Raw genomic sequence first — 19,991 nt, 5'->3', positions numbered from 1 at the left:
TTTTTGGTGGGTAGAATTCTCGCAAATAGAGACAGATTTTTTTTTTTGGTGCATGAAGACAGAATTTTGGAGCATTGGGATAGATTTTCATGGCATTTGTACAAATTTTCTGCATAAACTAAACTAAATAATAAGCAGCATAAATTAGATTAGACAATCTAAGGATGAGCCAGAGTTATTATCCAGCATCAAACACATTAGACATGATAAGTAAATCTGGGCCAATAAGTGAGTCCCTTACAATATCAATCATATTACAACATACAGTCATACAATGATATTAGAAACATAAGACCGTATAACACAGACCAGAAACATAGTCTGTTTTACCTAAGTGAATGTTTACTTGCCTATGGACCGTTCTAAAAACAACATTCTAATCCCAAATCTGCAAAGCATTTTGCACAATTTTAGTCCCACAGTTATCAATGGTAAATGTTACTGCTGAATTTTTTCCCCCAAATCCATTAATAGTATGGTTACTGCAAAATCAAATTTTTTTTAAAAAAAATCTGAGATTATTCGAGATATAATAAAGGATGAAAAACCACATTAGTTTTCCATTTTAATAAATGCATCAATGTGTCCTCTGCTTTCATGTATAATTAAAGGATTGGGGAAAATGTTTGACTTTGGGAGGCCTGCCAACTGCTGATTAAAATTAATTTACAGGAAATCAAGCTAAGGTTACAGAGTGACACGCAGATGCATTCAGACTGTAATCTATCGGTAGCAGAAGGGCGGTGAGTCCAGTTACCAACATTTAATGCTCTGTCACCATAGCTTATCAACACTTAAGAATATGTCTTATACCCAGTCATTTGTGCCAGTCCCATAATTGGAAATATTCACGCCATAGAGGTCATTTGCCTCTGAGCAGTCATCGACTCTTCTAGTTTAATATCATATTCCATATATTAATTGTTAGTAGCATAAGCAACAAGATTAAAGTAAAGTCTATATAAACGTAACAAAAAAAAAAACTTGTATCATTTGGGCTTCTCAAATGGCTGATGAGTATGGCAGTATAGTGCTGGCTTGAACCATGGCAAGCTGAGCTACATACTGAGCCGGAGCAACATCCACAGGGAGTCTGTATATTCTAAACATGCTTGTATGGGTTAATGCCAGGTCCCCCCCCCTTCCCAATACAATACCATATCATACTGATTAGATGAGGTCCACATTTGCATCAGAAGTTTCTGTCAACTGCTTAAAAGTAGTGCAGCATGCCATGCTTTTTTTCCAGTAAAATGCCAGGCACTATGATAGAACCCAGTGGGACCCATTATAAGTTGGAGGGTCCGTGGGGTGTCATGTTCAGCGAGACAGGTTCCCTTTAAAGCCGATGTACAGTAAACCTGGCCTAAGTTGATTGACTATCTATGAAGCTAATTTATACTGTTCATGTCACATAGGGAAAATAGCTTGTAAACACCACTGGGGGCATCAACTGATGATCTGTGCATAATGAACAGTTCAATTGGCACTCTGTCCCTTCAAACCCTGGATACCTCCTGCACACGGCCGTAGGTGTCCCGTTACCGTATTATAGACCACATTTGTAGATCCACAATACAAGGGCACCGTTCTGTTCACTTCAATGGGTCCGCAAATCCAGAGATGCGGAATGGAAGAACGGAACGGAACCCTATGGAAGCACTACGAAGTGCTTCCATGGGGTTTTGTCCCGTATTTCCGTTCCGCAAAAAGATAGAACATGTCCTATCTTTTTGCAGAACAGCCGGATCACGGACCCATTAAAGTGAATGGGACCACAATCCGCTGCGGCTGCCCCACGGACGGTGTTCGTGCATTGCGGCCCGCATTTTTCGGGCCGCAGCACGGCCACAGGGGGCACACGTTCGTGTGCAGGAGGCCTAAATAATACTCTAAACTTATCTGTCAGGAAAGTTATAAAAAGCTATACTCATCACTCCAGAGATACACAGATAAATTCAGCATGAGAGAAAATTCAGGCCCAGAGCCGCAGTTTTCACAACCTGTACAGGGTCCCCCTAAGGCCTCATACACATGAGGTGTGGTGGTGTACGAAGTTACAAACTAATATATGGATCCTGTCTGAATACAAAATCATTTTGCACTTATATATCTTATCTTGCAAGCTGTGGGATCTGTGAGGTATAATGCACTGTATGATCATATAGAGGAGCACAGGCGTAACACGTGAACCTATAGGGACACAATTTGCTGACTTTTTAGAATTTGTACCACACAGACCCTATATACTTAAAGGGGTTGTCCCATAAAAAATATTCTACAGTTTTCAATCCAGCACCTGGATCTGAATACTTTTGCAATTGCATGTAATTAAAAAATTTGCATAGCTACTGAGTTATTCAAAAAAAATGTATCTGTCTAGCTCCCCCTGCTGTATGTTTATTTTCTTGTTTCTTTGTCCTGGTCACTGAGAAGGCCGCACATGCTCAGTTTTATCCTTCAATTGCCTCCTGAGCTGTGATAGGGAGAGCTGAGACACGCCCCCTTAGCTGCAGCATAAAATACACTCCCCTTGAGCTGCCAGCATCATGTAAATCTAGCAGAGCAATGAATGGAGAGATCTATGGATCCATGCGAGGTACAGGGCTGGTTCTAGCTTTGTTAGGCTACTTTCACACTAGCGTTCAGAACGGATCCGTCTGCATTATATTGTCAAAAAATGTCTAAGTGTGAAAGTAGCCTGAACGGATCCGTCCAGACTTTTACATTGAAAGTCAATGGGGGACGGATCCGTTTGAAGATTGAGCCATATTGTGTCATCTTCAAACGGATCCGTCCCCATTGACTTACATTGTAAGTCTGGACGGATCCGCTTGCCTCCGCACGGCCAGGCGGACACCCGAACGCTGCCAGACTGATGCATTCTGAGCGGATCCGCGTCCACTCAGAATGCATTAGGGCTGGACGGAAGCGTTCGGGTCCGCTTGTGAGCCCCTTCAAACGGAGCTCACAAGCGGACAGCCGAACGCTAGTGTGAAAGTAGCCTTAGAAAGATGTTGTCATGTCATATTTGATGTCTGTCATTTTTTTACATTGGTCACGAGATAACCCTTTTAAGTGCATGACCTAAGAGTGCAATCCTGTTTTGATTTTCCAAAATTAGTTCATTAACAGTAAGGACTACATATCTCTTGTTAATGCACTTCAAATAAAAAAGCTTGAACTGAATCAATATAGGGATTCTTCACTTCAATTTCCAAATTGTATACAGCCCTGCCGGATTTAATGGCATGATTAGGAAATACATTTTTAACAAGTTGCATTGAGTAATTCAAATTTTTCCATAAAATCTTATACATTTAAAAAATGTGTATGGTGTGAGTAGATAAGACCAGGTAGCTAATAAAATCTGGAATAGTTACAAATATGTCTTGTCTTAACATGTATACCAAATCCAGGCCAGGTGCTCAGAGGATGGGTACAACACTAGCCATATACAGTAATGGTGTGTCCCTGTTCTTCTCTTTACTTATTGTGTAAAGCAGTTCTAAATATGGCAGCTTTCACCGTGGCATCTACTAAAGGACAAGCTAGTGTTCCTTCCTTCTCTGGAGACCTACATTGGCTGAGTGTTCCGCATTCAGTTCAATGCAGGGTTTGCACTTTCCCAGCCATTAGCCAGCTGCTTTAGCATTTCATTATCTGGAGAGGGTTTTTTCATACATCAAAGACATCTCCAAACAGTGTGACTGAGTGGATGTAACTGAGCCTGGACAGTGTCACCCATACAGTATTTCTCGTCAGCAGTGGTGCACTCAGTTTTATGCCATCTGGCTGATTGTAGGGCAGAAATAAAATAAAAAATTAAGTTTCTTCCTCTCTGTGTTTAGACAGTTGTTCTTGAAGAATCAGCAAGGTCGAAGAGCATTTACATGTCACAATCACGTGTCTGTGAAGCTATTGTTCCTTACCAACAAGGACATAGCAGAACACAATGAGTTATATTTTTAGTTTGGATTCCAAGTGACCACAATCTAAGAAAACCCACAAAAATGACTCTCTCTATATTTATTCTGAAGCTATAATTCAAACCAGGAGATGGAAAAACAATTGGGTGCTTATCCTGAACTCTTTCCATGGCTGGCCTGAGAAAACATCCATGGTCTGGTGGATAGAACAACTTGTGTTTGTATATGTGATTAGATTCTTCAGTTTGCCAATCCAGTATAGAATTGGCTTTGGCTCTAACGGCCTCTTTACACAGGCCAATGACAAGGGCAATCATTCCTGATAACTTCCCCGTGTAATGGGCCCTTTATAAGGGCCAACGACTGAACGATCATCACTAACCAGCGTTACTAGCAAAATGCTCGTTCATTCGGTAATTGCATGTTTTGTGTGGCACAAAAGATCATAACAGATTGTGATGTGTAAACACGATCTGCTGCCGAAACGCATTAGCGATCGCTCCTCCCCATGCTCTGGAGGAGATAGACCGGTCTCTTCCACTAGCGATCAGCAGATTGTCTGGAAGGAACGCTTCCTTCCTGACCATCTGCTACGTCGTTGTCCCATGTAAAGGGACCAAAAAGGTGCTGCTGATCACCTGTTGTTCATTGGGTGAAAGCATCATTGATGCAGTCATTTGAAGGCCCCATTACACTGCCAAATGTTAAGGCAGTATGAGCGCCGATGGATGATAACACATCCATTGGCTCTAGTTTGCACCAGCCTGATTACACAGTCCAATGTAAAATAAATGTGGGAGGAATGACTGCTACCATAGTTGTTCTTCCCTCATTCAGTTCCATTCATTATCGGCAGCATATTACTGATTACAGAAGGAGACGTGCTGCCAATAATAGGGCATCTGTCATCCTCTTGATGAAAGATGTCCATCAGCCGATGAACAAACTGACCGGCTGCTCAATGATATGGACCTATTGTAATTGGCCCTAAAATCATGCAGTTTAATAGGACCTTAAAGGGAACCCATCACTATGAAAATGTGAAATAATCTGAAGGTAGCATGTTATAGAGCAGGAGGAGCTGAGCAGATTGATATATAGGTTCCTGGGAAAAGATTTAGTAAAACTTGTATTTCATTCATTTAAATTCCTGCTCATTCTTGGCTTTATAGTCAAGGAGGCGGTCCTATCAGTGATTGACAGGCTTCACTCTATGACTGTGTACATGAGAGAGCTGTCAATCACTGATAGGCCCTCTTGCTTGATTTCAAAGCCTAGAAAGAGCAGGGGTATAAAAGGATACATTATAGTTTTACTGAATGTTTTCCCATAAAACTATACATGAATCTACTCCAGTTCCTCCATGCTGAGCGGGCAATTATCAGGAATTAATGGTTAATTTCCGATAATTGCCTGTTGTGTCGGCCATGTAAAAGGGGCCTTTACAAAATGGAAATACAATATTTGGTCTCATGGCTAAAGTGGAGAGAAGTAGCACAGAAATTAGAGGGCAACCTTCCATGGAATTGCAATTTAATGTCTGCCATATGCATTGCATAGCATTAGACGGCAGCTACCTCTGCTGCACTGATTATATATGCGCATTACACCAAAGGAAGAGGGGAATAAACGACCTCCAGACAACTGATCTTGTGTAGTAAAAAAACGATCCAACAGGCTTGATCCTTCCCCATTAGATCATTGGTCAGTCCTGCCAAAAGAGCATGCGCATTACTTTACCCTGGAGCTTAAATACAACAAAGTAGCATTTTGCTAAATAAGTATTTATAATTTCATGTCCTCTCTCCCAACCACTTAGACCTCTGTAATACAGTAGTAACTTTGAATAATTCATATTTTCAATTTAAATTTATATCTTTTCAGTAGTGTGGTACAGCAAATATTATAGAGACCATAAATCATCTTGATAATGGCTGGATACTCCGTTTTTTCTGATCAGCATCCTCTAACATTGTCCATGTAAGTACATTCCATGCATACTGCTGTGTGACCTTAGACCAAAATTATCATACATATAGAAAGACAATTTTTGGCCCCTTCCTCTCTGCTTCCATATTTATCTGGCTGTATCAGATAACCACTAAGCTACATATGCACCACATCAATCAGTGTTACAGGGGGTCACACATGGCATAGAGGGATGACAATTTGCAATAAAGTTATGCTATAATAAAAATGATAAAATTAAAGGGAACCTGTCATCAACTTTTTGTTGCCCATACTAACGGCAGAATAAAGTAGACAGGTGAGTTGATTTCAGCGGTCTGTCATTTATGAGTTCAAAGTAAGTGGTTGCCGAGAACCAACATCACAACCATTGCAGACTGGGCCTGGAAAAGAGTCCCGGCCACCTGAGAAGAGTCATGGTTACTCATGAATTCCTGCTATCCTGCCTACCTGCTGATGGCTGACAGTCTTCTACCTAGTTTTCTCCCTTTCTCTCTAGGAGAGAACTGCCAATCAGCAGCAGCTGGTGAGAGAGCAGGAGATTATCAATAACCATGACTCTTCTCAGGTAGATGTGACTCTTTTTCAAGGCCTGTGCTGCAATTACTATGATGCTCGTTCTCAGCAACCACTTACTTTTAGCTCATGAGTGACACATCGCTGAAATCAGCATTTCTGTCACTATTTTAAGCTGCCCTCAGTGAGATCAGCATAAAGTTGATGACAGGTTCCCTTTAATTATGGCTGTTCATTATTTTCTTTTATTGATATAGCACCAGCGTATTCTTCAGCACTTTACTGTGAGTTTCCATTACTAGCATCACTCACAATCTAAATGTTCCTATTTCCCTACACACACTTGGTTCAATTAACATAATAAAATATAATATTGAAATATCACCTTACCCTAAACTCCAGTGAGGCATAAATTCCATATACTATTCCTTTTGGACAGTTCTCCCCAACCAGTGAGTCAGGAGTCATAGGTGGCTCTCAGGCCCCCTGCATGTAGCTCCCCAGCTGTTGGCAATAGAGTCAAAACTATATTAATTAGAGTTAAAGGGCTTGTCCAGGGTAAAAAAATTTTTTTAAAGGGAGGGAGTGCTTTAATGGGGTTCGGCGGTATTTTTATATTGATAGTCTATCCTCAGGATAGGTCATCAATATCAGATCGGCGGGGCTCCCGGCACCCCACCAATTGTCTGTATGGAGTGGCTGCAGCTCTCAGTGAGCACTTGACCCTCTTCCTAGGCCATGTGACATAATGTTCCTTGGTCACATGGCTTAGGCGCAGCTCAGTCCCATAAAAGTGAATGGGGCTGAGCTTTAATCCCAACCACAGCTGCTATCCATTGAACGGAGCTGTGCTTGGTGAGCTGCGAGGAGGCTGTCTCACTCACCGGGGCTATGGTAAATGCAGCAGCTTTCTCAAATAACTGATTGGTGGGGGTGCCAGGTGTCGACCTGACATTCTAATATTGATGACCTATCCAGATAGGCTTTCAATACAAAATAAACTAAAAATCAATGCTCACCCCTGTATACCCCTGCCAGTCCAGTACTGCCAATATGATAGTCCCTATACTTCCATATAGTATTCTGTCTGACCAAATGAGCACTGCAGCCAATCACAGGCCTCAGCAGTCTAGTGCGGTATATACAAATGAAACTACTAAGGGCAGTGACTGGCTGCAGCAGTCATGTAGTTAGACAGCACATGATCACCTCCACAAAGTAGACAGAGACTGTCAGGAACCATCAGATCGGCAGCAATACAGTGGTGGAAGATTAAACATTTTAAGAAATTCCTTGCCTTTTGAAAAAAAAATGTATACAGCTTGGAGAACCCACTTAACACTATCACTAGGTTTTAGCAGGCTTCTTTGGTGTGGCTGAATGTCACCTGTAGCATATGAACGTGGCTCGTGAGTGACAATAGTTTGGGGACCCCTGCTCTATGAGTAGAGTAGAGTAAAAGATCAATAGCCTTGCTACACAGTTTGTATTCTGAATAGATATAGAATTAATATAACACATTTTCTGTAAATTTCGCAGGTTTACATGTTGACGAATCAGGAAACTAAATGTTTGTTTTACATCAGATCTTTTTTTATAGAATTTGAACAACATACAAAAATGACAGTAACAACCCTGTGCCAAACCGCGGTATTCCAGAATACAAAAGAATATTGAAAGTATAATATTTCATATTGATATCCCCCTAGGGAATTACAATTAGTGATTTTTTTAAGCAAAGGTTCACTTTGTAGCTATTGCCATATTCCGAGATAATTTATATTACTGTAACTACTCCTTTAGGTGATAGATTTGGTTCCGTTTTTGTTGAACCATCTATTGAAAATTTTAAGCCCAGCCCAATTTTTTCTATGTAATTACTCTATACTGTATATGCCATACGGAAAAACGGAACGGAAAGATGGAAACAAAAAATGGAACAACGGATCCGTGAAAAACAGGCCGCAAAACACTGAAAAAGACATATGGTCGTGTGAACAAGCCCTAAGAGTTTAATAGAATAGGATTATCATATGGAAGCACATTTTTATGGAAGGGATAAACCCGGATGAATCATTCCGCAATATTCTGAACAAAGAGTCGTTAATAGAGGTTAATCCAATATTAGCTAATGGGAGGAGGAAGCTGGTTTGACAATGACTCCTAATGCCAAGCGCACATACATTACGCTAGTCTTTTCATCTTGGATACACAAATAAGACACAGAGATAACATTGAAGCGTTTATTATTGACTTTTGACATATTTGTTGGTTAGAGATGTATAACTAGGATAGCAGAAAGTATTCAATATCCTGCACATAATCTGCACTGTATAACATTATCACCTACATCTATTTTATGAGGAGTAACCCAGAAACCTGTAAAACCTGAGCTACTTGTTATTCTGGTGCTTGTGGAAAGGTCATCTCCACTTTAAATCTGGTATAATTATGTGCTATTTAAGCATTAAATGAAGATAAACCTTTGACCTTGGTTAGTGCTCTCACATGATTGTCTACATATTTTGGTTTGATCAAAGCAGGGGATATTTACTAACAATGAAGATATTTACCAGTTTACTATTTATCAATAATTTACTATTTACCAACAAGTTAGATTTTTTTTTTAAATGTTTGTAAGATATGAACAAGTGTATTAGCTCCTTAGTTGCTGCAGATTACCAACTCATGGTGAAGATAAAATAACCAGAATGGACAACAAAAGTACTTTGGCCCTGATTTATCAAGATCAGTGTGTGCTACGGCAGTCTTGATGGGCCCTACACTGCCAGAGGAGGCTTTTCATTTATAACAAAGCACAGACCTCGTTATAAATTAAAAGCCGGGTTTTGCGCCTCTTAATATCAAAAACACAGCGTAGGGCAATGATAAATGTTCCCCTTTGTCTATAGATATCTATAGTATATCAGGCCATATAGATGACATTCAGGGTCGCCCCAGCTTGTATACAAGCTCTCCTGACATTTCTTTATTTAGTATTCTAGAGTGAGATGAACCAGGGTTCATTCCCACGTGATCTAGTATTTACAGCAAACCTTTTCAAAATGCCTCCCACCTATAGCCTAGTTGTTCATATGTCATTAAAGTGAAAAATGCTAACTTTTTATAGTAAACAGTAATATATGCGTCATAAAAATCGTCAGCCATGTACGGCATGTTTACTTTTGATGGCTGCCTCAGAGAATGTAGAAGGAGCACGACTTCTGTATTAAGTGGTTTTTCTGCTTGCATCAAAAAAGCAGTGTTTACATGTCATGGTAACAAGTCATTTTCAATGCAGTTACTTATTCACTCAGCAGTAGCCAAGGAACAAACCCCTAGGAGCTTTATTGTTTTCTACCGCCGAGGTTTTTTTCACCGGTCATAGTTTATTTGCAATAAAAACAAGTCATGAAAATCGGATTGACAATAGGTAGTGTACTTTTCATTTCCAGCCTGCCTAAACAGATCTCAGTTATCTAAATGTATGTTAATGATATTCTCTGGAAAAGCATTTTTTCCCCAAAACATGACAAAATGACTGGCAGTTTTACAGCACAGCAGTAGTGAGATCATATACGACCTTGAATACATCTAGAGCTGGCTGGAGGTGTCTATTGAGATGAGGTTTTATCTTTCCATCAGTGTGTCAGGAGTTAATGTTTGGCAGAATAAAAGTCACATTTTATCTCTTATCTGATCTCTGCTGACTGCTCTGTCAGATGTTTTTTGTATTACTTGCTACTTTGTCAACCCCATCAACCAGATAAAACATGCAAATACCATCATATACAAGTCACTATATTAACCTTCTAACAGTTTTGCCCAATCTCTGCTCGGGCTTTGGGAAAAGGACCGAACAGTTCAGCTCGAGCAGAGCTCAGGTAGTGAGTGAGCACTTAAACAACCCCCTCTTCAGCTGGCTGTGATCTCAGCAAGCCTGGAGGAAGACAGAGGGTGCAGTGCAGGAGCTGACAGCCTGCAGTATAGGAGAGAAAAATAACGATTATCAATAGAGAGAACTAATATGTTAGCCCTCACGCTGTTATGTCGTCAGAAAAATAAAAAGGTTCTGGGTCTTGGAATGCACACAAAACAAGTGTTTTTAATATGCAAGTAGCATAACATAATAAAACGATATACAATTGATATAATCACACTGACCTACAGAATAAAGTTATTGTATTATTTATACCACACAGAGAATGCTGTATAAATAAATCCCACAAATCCACAAAATAGTGTTAAAATTGTCTTTTTTTATCTCCCTTTCTCCTCCCCGCCCAAAAAGCTAAAATAATAAAAGTTATTTAAGGGGAGTTGTCCGGGCTTTTATAATTGATGACCTATCTTCAGGATAGGTCATCAATTTCAGATTGGCGGGGGTCCAACACCCGCACTCCCAGTGATCAGCTGTATGAGAAGACGGTGTGCGTCCTTTGCCATAGACATAGCAGCAGCAGCAGGAAAAGAGACGGGAGACAACACGTGCACACTGCGTGCCGTCTCCTCAGACAGCTGATCGGCGGGGGTGCCGGTCGTTGGACTCCCGCCCATCTAATATTGATGACCTATCCTGAAAATAGATATAGTCAATAAGGCCCGGACAACCCCTTATAATACTCTATATGTACCCCAAAATGCAAATTGCCCCGCAGAATTCTTATATAGCTAAACTGAAGAAAAGAAATATAAAAGTTATGACTGCTGGAACACAGAGGGGGGAAGGGGGGGGGGGGGAATGTTACTAGTTCTTAATCCTAAAATTAGTTATGTCACTAAGGGGTTAAATATGCACTTGTGTCCCCCGAGGTGTGCACCAACTACATTTACTTAAACGAAGACATAAATCCCCCAAAAAAGTAAAAAAGTGACATTTTCAGGACATTTAATGTGACTGTTAGGAGGTTAATATTAAACTATAGCTCTTGTGTGCCTGTTTGAAGTTAGTCCCATGCTGAGATCTCTTAGGCCTCTTTCACATGAACGACATGTATTGTGTCAGGATCTGTTCTGGGAAAAACGGATGGTTTACCACGCAAGTTCAATCAGTTTTGTCTGTGAAAAACACATTGCATCCGGGTGCCTTCTGTTTTTCACGCAAGGCTCATCCACTTCTATGGAGCCAGGGCTGAGTAATAAACACATCATTTACATTGCGACTGACGAAAAAGTAGCCCACCTGCCTCCACCCACAAGTCACAGAAGATGCTGAAAGTGGTCCCCGTTCACGTCTTTGCATCTTTGGGCACATAAGATTATGTTGGCTGATACTGCTTGTGATGCTGTGGATAGTGTTTGTGATGTTTTCCTTGAGTTCATCCAGGGGATGTGGATTGTTAGCGGACACTTTCTGGTTTACATTTTCCCTCTGATAAAAATGGTATGTGGACAAAGTCTGGGGAAGGTGGTGGCCATAACCCCTTGCTCACAGTTCGCTCCTTCATAAACAGAAAGCAATGATGCATGAAAAACCACACTAGTGTACACAGACCCATTGAAATGAAAGGATCGGGATTCAGTCCAGATGCTAAACATTCTCTAAATGATTAGCAGCAGGACAGAAACTCGCTTGTGTGAAAGATCCCTTACTGGCACCCATGGTCATCTTCTTAGAACCCCCTCTATGCTGCCAGTTCTATAAGGAACTGTAAGGAACGATTAGGCCTGGGATACATTGTGACTTTTTGTAGCACGACCAGACTCATTCGTCCAGAGAAAATTGCAGCATACACCATTTTGGTCTGATTTTCCTGTAAGATTCTCCCTTTCAAGCGAATGAATGATAAAAATGGAATCCATATGCTATACGTTCACAAACTTGTCCATGTTTACCAGCTGGAACACAGACGAGTTTCAGATCCCTCATCTGAAAGTACCCTTATACTGTAGAATAAATCTGACCATACTAGTTGGAAAATCCCACTGATTTGGACATTTTTCAACTAGGTTATTCTCCTGCTATTGAAAGGAGAAATTTACCGCAGTTCAGCTTATTTTATGCGTGCTGTGCGTATATTACTGCCGACTGACATGCATTATATGATTTAACAGATTTCTACAACATGACTTGATATAAAGGTAGAAATGAAGCTAAAGAAGAAGCATTCTGAGACTTGCCAAGTTAACGTCTCTCATAGGTAAAATGCTCCATTAAAAGACCAGGTGCTTTTTCATATAATTCTTAAAGTCAGACTGTCCTTTAACCCAAATGTTGATGTTTAGCAATTTTAAATTATTCTGCGGTTGGTACATCTTTCATAAGATTTTTTAAAAACTCAAGTCAAATGGCTGCATTTGCAATTCCCTGGGCAGCGGCAGATGAATTCATGCATTTATTCCCAGTTCAATGCCTCTGATGTCAAAGCAATGTTAGCACAGAGCTCACCACAAACACAGATGTTGTTTATGCATAAATACACATAAATGCACTTACATAGAATTTACAGTCAATAGGTATGTAACATACTTACAGTTTTAACTCCTAAACTCAGCGTCATCATCATTAGTACAGCCAGATCAAAAAAACACAGCGATAGATTTCCTCCTATAAACCAGGTGCATTGTGTAACCTACTTACTGCAGTTGATATAATATACCCCAATTAGATGGAAAGTAAAATAAAAAGTAAATTAGACTTCATTTATATCTCCGCTAGGTCTACATGTCTACTACCGGATATGTGAAAGAAGCCCAAGAAATGTCATAGAACAATAGCAGTATCTCACCGTGATCTGGTGGTGTCTGTCTCGCCACCCAGTCGCTAGGCCATTACAGGAAGATTGCCATACTGACCAGCTATGGTCGTCTGGTTGGCCTATCAGAGAGATGAGATTTCAAGCCAATCAGAGCTCTGGCTCAGCGTCCAATCAAAGGGCTAGACAAGGGATTTAAATCAGGCCCTGACTTTAGGTCAGAACCTGCAATTCGTTATGTATTGTAAAGTACCACGGCACTAAGAGAAAGATTAACTTGCACTCGATTTTGTAATTCCATCCACAAAGTTCTAATGACATGGCCAAAGTTTCGGTCCTGCCCAGACCTTGTTCACGGGCAATCAGTCTGGTAGAAGTGCTAGAGGTGGATATATGCCATACACCTCTAACTCTGCTACCAGACTGATTGGCCGTGAACAACGTCCAGGCAGAACCAAAACTTTGGCCATGTCATTAGAACTTTGTGGATGGAATAAAAAAATCTAGTGAGTGATAAGACATCAGTCTCCATGAAAACGTCCATGAAGGATCTGTGTTTGGTCCGTGTTTCTGTTTTTATTCCCTCCGTGTGTCATCTGTATTACACATGCACTGTTAGCCTGAACAAGGGAATTTCAGAGTCTCTCCTATGAAAACCCCTGATAGAACAAGGATGCCATCATTTATTTTTTAGCAGAATTCCCTGATCATAAGGGCTCATGCACGCAGCCGTTACTCGGCCGTTCCCTGCATTGGGGACCTCAATTTGTGGTCCCCAATGCACAGGTAACATCTGTGCGGATTCTGAAGTTAGATGCAGACCCATTCAACTTGAATGGGTCCGTGATGTTCTATTTTTTTGCTTCCGTGGGGTTCTGTGACTCCGTTCCACACCATACCATCAAGTGAATGGGTCCATATCCGTGAAACATTATACTGTATGAGGAATACAAGGAGACATTATGCTGTATGGGGGCCACAAGGAGACATTATACTGTATGGGGGCCACAAGGATAGATACTGTATGGGGGCCACAAGGAGACATTATACTGTATGGAGACAACCAGGAGACATTATACTGTATGGGGGCAACCAGGAGACATTATACTGTATGGGGGCAACCAGGAGAAATTATACTGTATGGGGGCCAAAAGGAGACATTATACTGTATGGGGACTACAAGGAGACATTATACTGTATGGGGACTACAAGGAGACATTATACTGTATGGGGACTACAAGGAGACATTATACTGTATGGGGACCACAAGAAGACATTATACTGTATGGGGACTACAAGGAGACATTATACTGTATGGGGACCACGAGGAGACATTATACTGTATGGGGACTACAAGGAGACATTATACTGTATGGGGACTACAAGGAGACATTATACTGTATGGGGACCACAAGAAGACATTATACTGTATGGGGACCACGAGGAGACATTATACTGTATGGGGACTACAAGGATACATGATACTGTATGGGGACTACAAGGAGACATTATACTGTATGGGGACCACAAGAAGACATTATACTGTATGGGGACCACAAGGAGACATTATACTGTATGGGGACTACAAGGAGACATTATACTGTATGGGGACTACAAGGAGACATTATACTGTATGGGGACCACAAGAAGACATTATACTGTATGGGGACTACAAGGAGACATTATACTGTATGGGGACCACAAGAAGACATTAAACTGTATGGGGACCACAAGGAGACATTATACTGTATGGGGGCAACCAGAAGACAGTATACTTACAGTATACTTACAGACCCTTAGAGCAGGTTTACTATTAGAGCTGGGCGATAACAAAAATATTATCACGATAACGATATTAGGAGATTTATCGCAATAACGATATATAGCATGATAACACTTGGGGCCACAAGGAGTCATTATACTGTATGGGGGTGGTGGGCCACAATGAGACATTATACTGTATGAGGAATACAAGGAGACATTATGCTGTATGGGGGCCACAAGGAGACATTATACTGTATAAGACAACCAGGAGACATGGGGGGGGGGCCCACAATGAGACATTATACTGTATGGGGTGGTGGGCCACAATGTGACATTATACTGTATGGGGGCCACAAGGAGACATTATACTGTATGGGGGCCACAAGGAGACATACTGTATGGGGTGGTGGGCCACAATGTGACATTATACTGAATGGGGACTACAAGGAGATATTATACTGTATGGGGCAACAGGCTTCAAAGAGATATTATACTGTATGGGGCAGCAGGCTACAAGGAGACAGTATACTGTATGGAGTATTCAAGGTGACATTATACTGAATGGGGCAGCTGGGGCCAAGGCAGGGGTGCAACTACCATACTGGCAGACCATGCGACTGCTATGGGGACCTGGGTAAGAAGGGGCTCAGTCTTAGTTGGGATCATCCCCTCTTCTGAATTAAATATTTCTTTATTGTTATACAAAACACATTAAATATACAGTATCTGACCGTCCAACGGGTCGTACAATAATCATTCAAATTAACTTTTCTACTATGGCCCTCCATCACCCGTTCTTCTTTAATCATGTCCTCTACTGCTTTTCTCCACTGCCGAACTGTTGGAGGGTCAACCCCTACCCATTTCTTGAGTATTAAGAGTCTAGCTTAAAATAAAACCTTACTAAGGACCATACTTATATCTCTATTTAAACCCAGATGTTCGATTGCCCCCAGAACACACGTCGTCGGATCCTCTGATATTTGAACCTTCAAGATTCGATATATAGTATCTGTTATTTCTGTCCAATATCTAAACAATCTGGGGCATCTCCAGAAGCAATGCATTAAGTCAGCTCTCTCTCCCCCACATTTTATACAATCATCCGAGGATCTAACGCCCATTCTTTTTAATATCCATGGGGATCTATGCAACCTATGAACCACAAAAAATTGTGAAATCTTATGTGAACCCCTATTTGAAACTCGAGAATAGTTCTTTAATGCATCGTTCCATTTTTCTTCCGTAAAAAATTCCAGTTCGTTCTCCCATTTTTTCCTAGCTAATATTGTAACCCGTTTCTTTTTCCCCCCCATCAGTATCTTATATCTTTTTGCCGTTATTCCTCTTCTTTCACCCAGATTAGTAAATTTGTGTAATATCTCAGATCTTTCCATCTTATATTTATCCTCTTGCATAACTGACCTCAATGCATTCCTAAGCTGAAAGTATTTGTATATGTCCCTATACGGTATACCAAACTCTCTGACCATTATATTAAAGTCTTTCAATTTACCCTGTTCAAATATCTGGTTTAAGTATTTCATCCCATTTTTCTCCCAGTCTATATACATTTTGATCCCCTGCAGTTCCTTAAGGTTAATATTTTTCCATATAGGTGTATATTGCAAAAACCCTTTAATCTCTAGTATTTTTTTAATCTCCACCCATATATATTCCATTAAGTTTAAAACTCTATTTCCTGTATTTTTTCCTCCCAGTGTACCCGATTCCAACACCTCTAAAAAGTTCCATTCTTCTTTCCATCCCAGTCTATTTACTACCTGACTACCCACCAGCCCATCCAAACTACTATTTATTTGACCATATTGTGTAATTATATAATAGAAAAACCAATTCGGAACTGCAAGTCCACCTTCTCTCACTGGGAGTTGAAGTATCTCTCTCTTTATTCTGGGAATCTTACCTTTCCAAAGAAAATCTCCCATTAACCTATCAAGCAATCTAAAGGTATCCTGCGACAACCTGACTGGGGCATTTTGAAGGACATATAGTATTTTGGGGAGAAAAACCATTTTTATTAAGTTTACCCGACCCTGTATTGAAATTGGTAATTTACGCCAGACATGTATTTTGGCCCTAAGTTCTTTTATTAGGGGAAGTACATTTAATTTTTCATATTCTCCTATGTTTCCGGAGATTTGTATCCCCAAATATTTAAAATTTTCTTGTTTTCCTAACACCTGCACCTTTAGAAACCCCTGTGGTTGTGCATCTCCCAACATCAGCATATGTGATTTCCCCCAATTAATATTTAAACCAGAAAAACAACCAAACTTATCTATTATATCTATAACTCTATTAAACTGGTCTCCAGTATTGTGCAAAAATAATAAAATATCATCCGCGTACATTAACAATTTTTCCTCCCCACCCTCATAGTGAAAGCCTATAATTTCCCTATCGTTTCTTATTATACATGCCATAGGTTCGATCGCGATAGCGAATAATAGTGGAGAGAGAGGGCATCCCTGCCTAGTGCCCCGGTATAGGGCAAGGGGCAGGGACAAGCTCCCATCCACCATCACTCTGGCCCGCGGATCCTTATATATTAACTGTATCCATCTTATAAATCCTTCCCCTATACCGACCCTTTTTAATACTGCCCATAAATATTCCCATTCAATACAATCGAATGCCTTTTGGGCATCCAATGATAGTACGGCTTTCTCCCCCGCTTCTGTTCTGTTAGCTTCAATATTTAAATACAACCTTCTTATATTTGAGTATATCGTTCTACCCGGTATAAAACCTGTTTGATCTAAGTTTATTATACCCTTAACCACCCTCGAAAGTCTATCGGCCAAAACTTTTGCCAGAATTTTAACATCGGTATTTAAAAGTGATATTGGCCTATATGATCCCGGGTCTAATTGTTCTTTGCCCTTTTTTGGAATTAGTATTATAATTGCCTCTTTCATAGAGTCTGGTAGGTCCCCAATTTTTTTAGCCTCATCCAATGTTATTTTAAGTTCAGGTACTAACACCTGGGAGAAGGTTTTATAAATTTCAAAAGGGAGCCCGTCACTTCCTGGTGCCTTTTCAGATTTTACCTGCCCCAAGACCTTATTTATTTCTGCAATTGATATTTCTTTTTCTAGAAATACTTTTTGGGCCTGGGATATCTCCCTAAGAGGGATATGTTCTAAATACGAGTCTAATTCTTGTTTTGAATATTGTGCCCTAGACTTGTATACCTCCTGGAAATATTTTATAAACACTTCTTTAACTCCTTCTGGTGTGTTAATTGTCTCACCCCTTTTATCTTTAATCGCCCCTATCCAGGCTTTCTCTCTTTGATTTCTTGCTATATTTGCCAAGATTTTGCCAACTTTTTCTCCCTCTGTGGCCAACCGGATCCCTTGAAAAATTAATTCTTTCCTACTTCTCTCCATATGATATACCTTTTCCTGTTCTTCCTCCCATATTTTCTTATTATATTCAGTGGGATATCTCATACATGTTATAGCTAATTCCTGGATTTTTTTTTCCAAAGCAATCCCCGTTTCCCTAGTAGTTTTTTTTCCAGTGGTTCACTTTTTTACAAAGCAATCCTCTTAGATATGCTTTAGCCGTATCCCAGACAATTAACCTACTTGCGGAGTAGTTGTTTTCCCTAAAAAATTTTTTTAATTCTTCCATTATACTTTCTTTATCTGGAATCATTGGTAGCCAATGGGGGTTAAGCTTAAACGGTAGTGAGGCCTTCTTTTTATTCAAATCTAGTTCCAATACCACGGCATTATGATCTGATAGAGCCATAGGGAGATACTTTATTTTAATCCTATTATAGGACATCAAATTTTTATTTCCCAGGGCCATATCTATTCTAGACCAGGTTTGGTGTGTTTGAGTAGCAGGAGTACATGTTTTCATCCGGGTTCTGGAGGCGCCAAACATCAATCCAGTTAAATTCGTGGGCTAATTTATAAAAATCTACTTTTTGTATTCTTCCCCCTCTGCTAGAGGTTCTATCCCTGAGTGGATCCATTACTGCATTATAGTCTCCAATCGCAATCATTATAGCTTCCTGTCTATCCAGCATGAATCCATACAGTTGATATAAAATCTCTGACTTATACGGTGGAGGAATATAGATGTTTGCAATTACCATTTTAACCCCTTCTATATTACAATATAGAAAGAGGTATCTGCCACATTCATCGGCCTCACACATCAAACATTCAAATTTTATTTTATTATGGATCAAAATTGAGACCCCTCTTGAGTAAGTAGTGTATACAGAATGGTAACTTTCCCCTATCCATCTCTTCTGCAACCATCTTAAAGATTCCTTATCCAAATGTGTCTCTTGTAGACAAATGATAGCTGGCAGAAACCTTTTCATCCACTCAAGGATAGCATCCCCTCTTCTACTGGAGGTGAAAACTTGGTCAGGACTCTACACTCTAAAGGAACAACTTTTAGCAAATGAGGCAGTGAAAAAAAGGATTTAGGAAGAAACTCTTCTGTCCTGTGTGGGGGGCCTGGTTTGATCCTTGCTAAAGGGCCCTTACTTCTCTATGTACATCACTGGGCCAACACGACATTATACTGTATAGGGCCACATAGACATTATACTATATAAGGCAGCTGGGACCATGGTGACATTATACTATATGAAGTGACTGGGGCCAAGGTGACATTATACTGTATGAGGCGGCTGGGGCCAAGGAGACATTATACTGCATAGGGTGGGCCACATGGTGATATTATACTGTATGGGGCAACAAAGACATTATACTGTATGGGCGGCTGGGAGTAAGGTGACATTATACTGTATGAGGTGGCTGGGGCCAAGGTGACATTATACTGTATAGGGCGTCTGGGATCAAGGTGACATTATACTGCATTGGGTGGGCCACATTGTGATATTATACAGCATAGCACAACAATTTTACACCCTCCTCGCTCCCTATCGGTATAGTGTCTCCTTGTTACACAATACAGTATACAGTAGTGACTTCTTGTTGCTCCTGTATGGGAGCAAAAGGGATACATTATACTGTATGGGACTTCTACTGATGGGGCACCCTCTGTGCAGGGGCCGCTGATAAGCCTAAGCGGATCTACACAGGAAGACCTTTATTCATGAGTA

Source organism: Bufo gargarizans, chromosome 2, assembly GCF_014858855.1.
Source record: "Bufo gargarizans isolate SCDJY-AF-19 chromosome 2, ASM1485885v1, whole genome shotgun sequence".
NCBI lineage: Eukaryota > Metazoa > Chordata > Amphibia > Anura > Bufonidae > Bufo > Bufo gargarizans.
Note: the sequence above shows the minus strand (reverse complement) of the source record.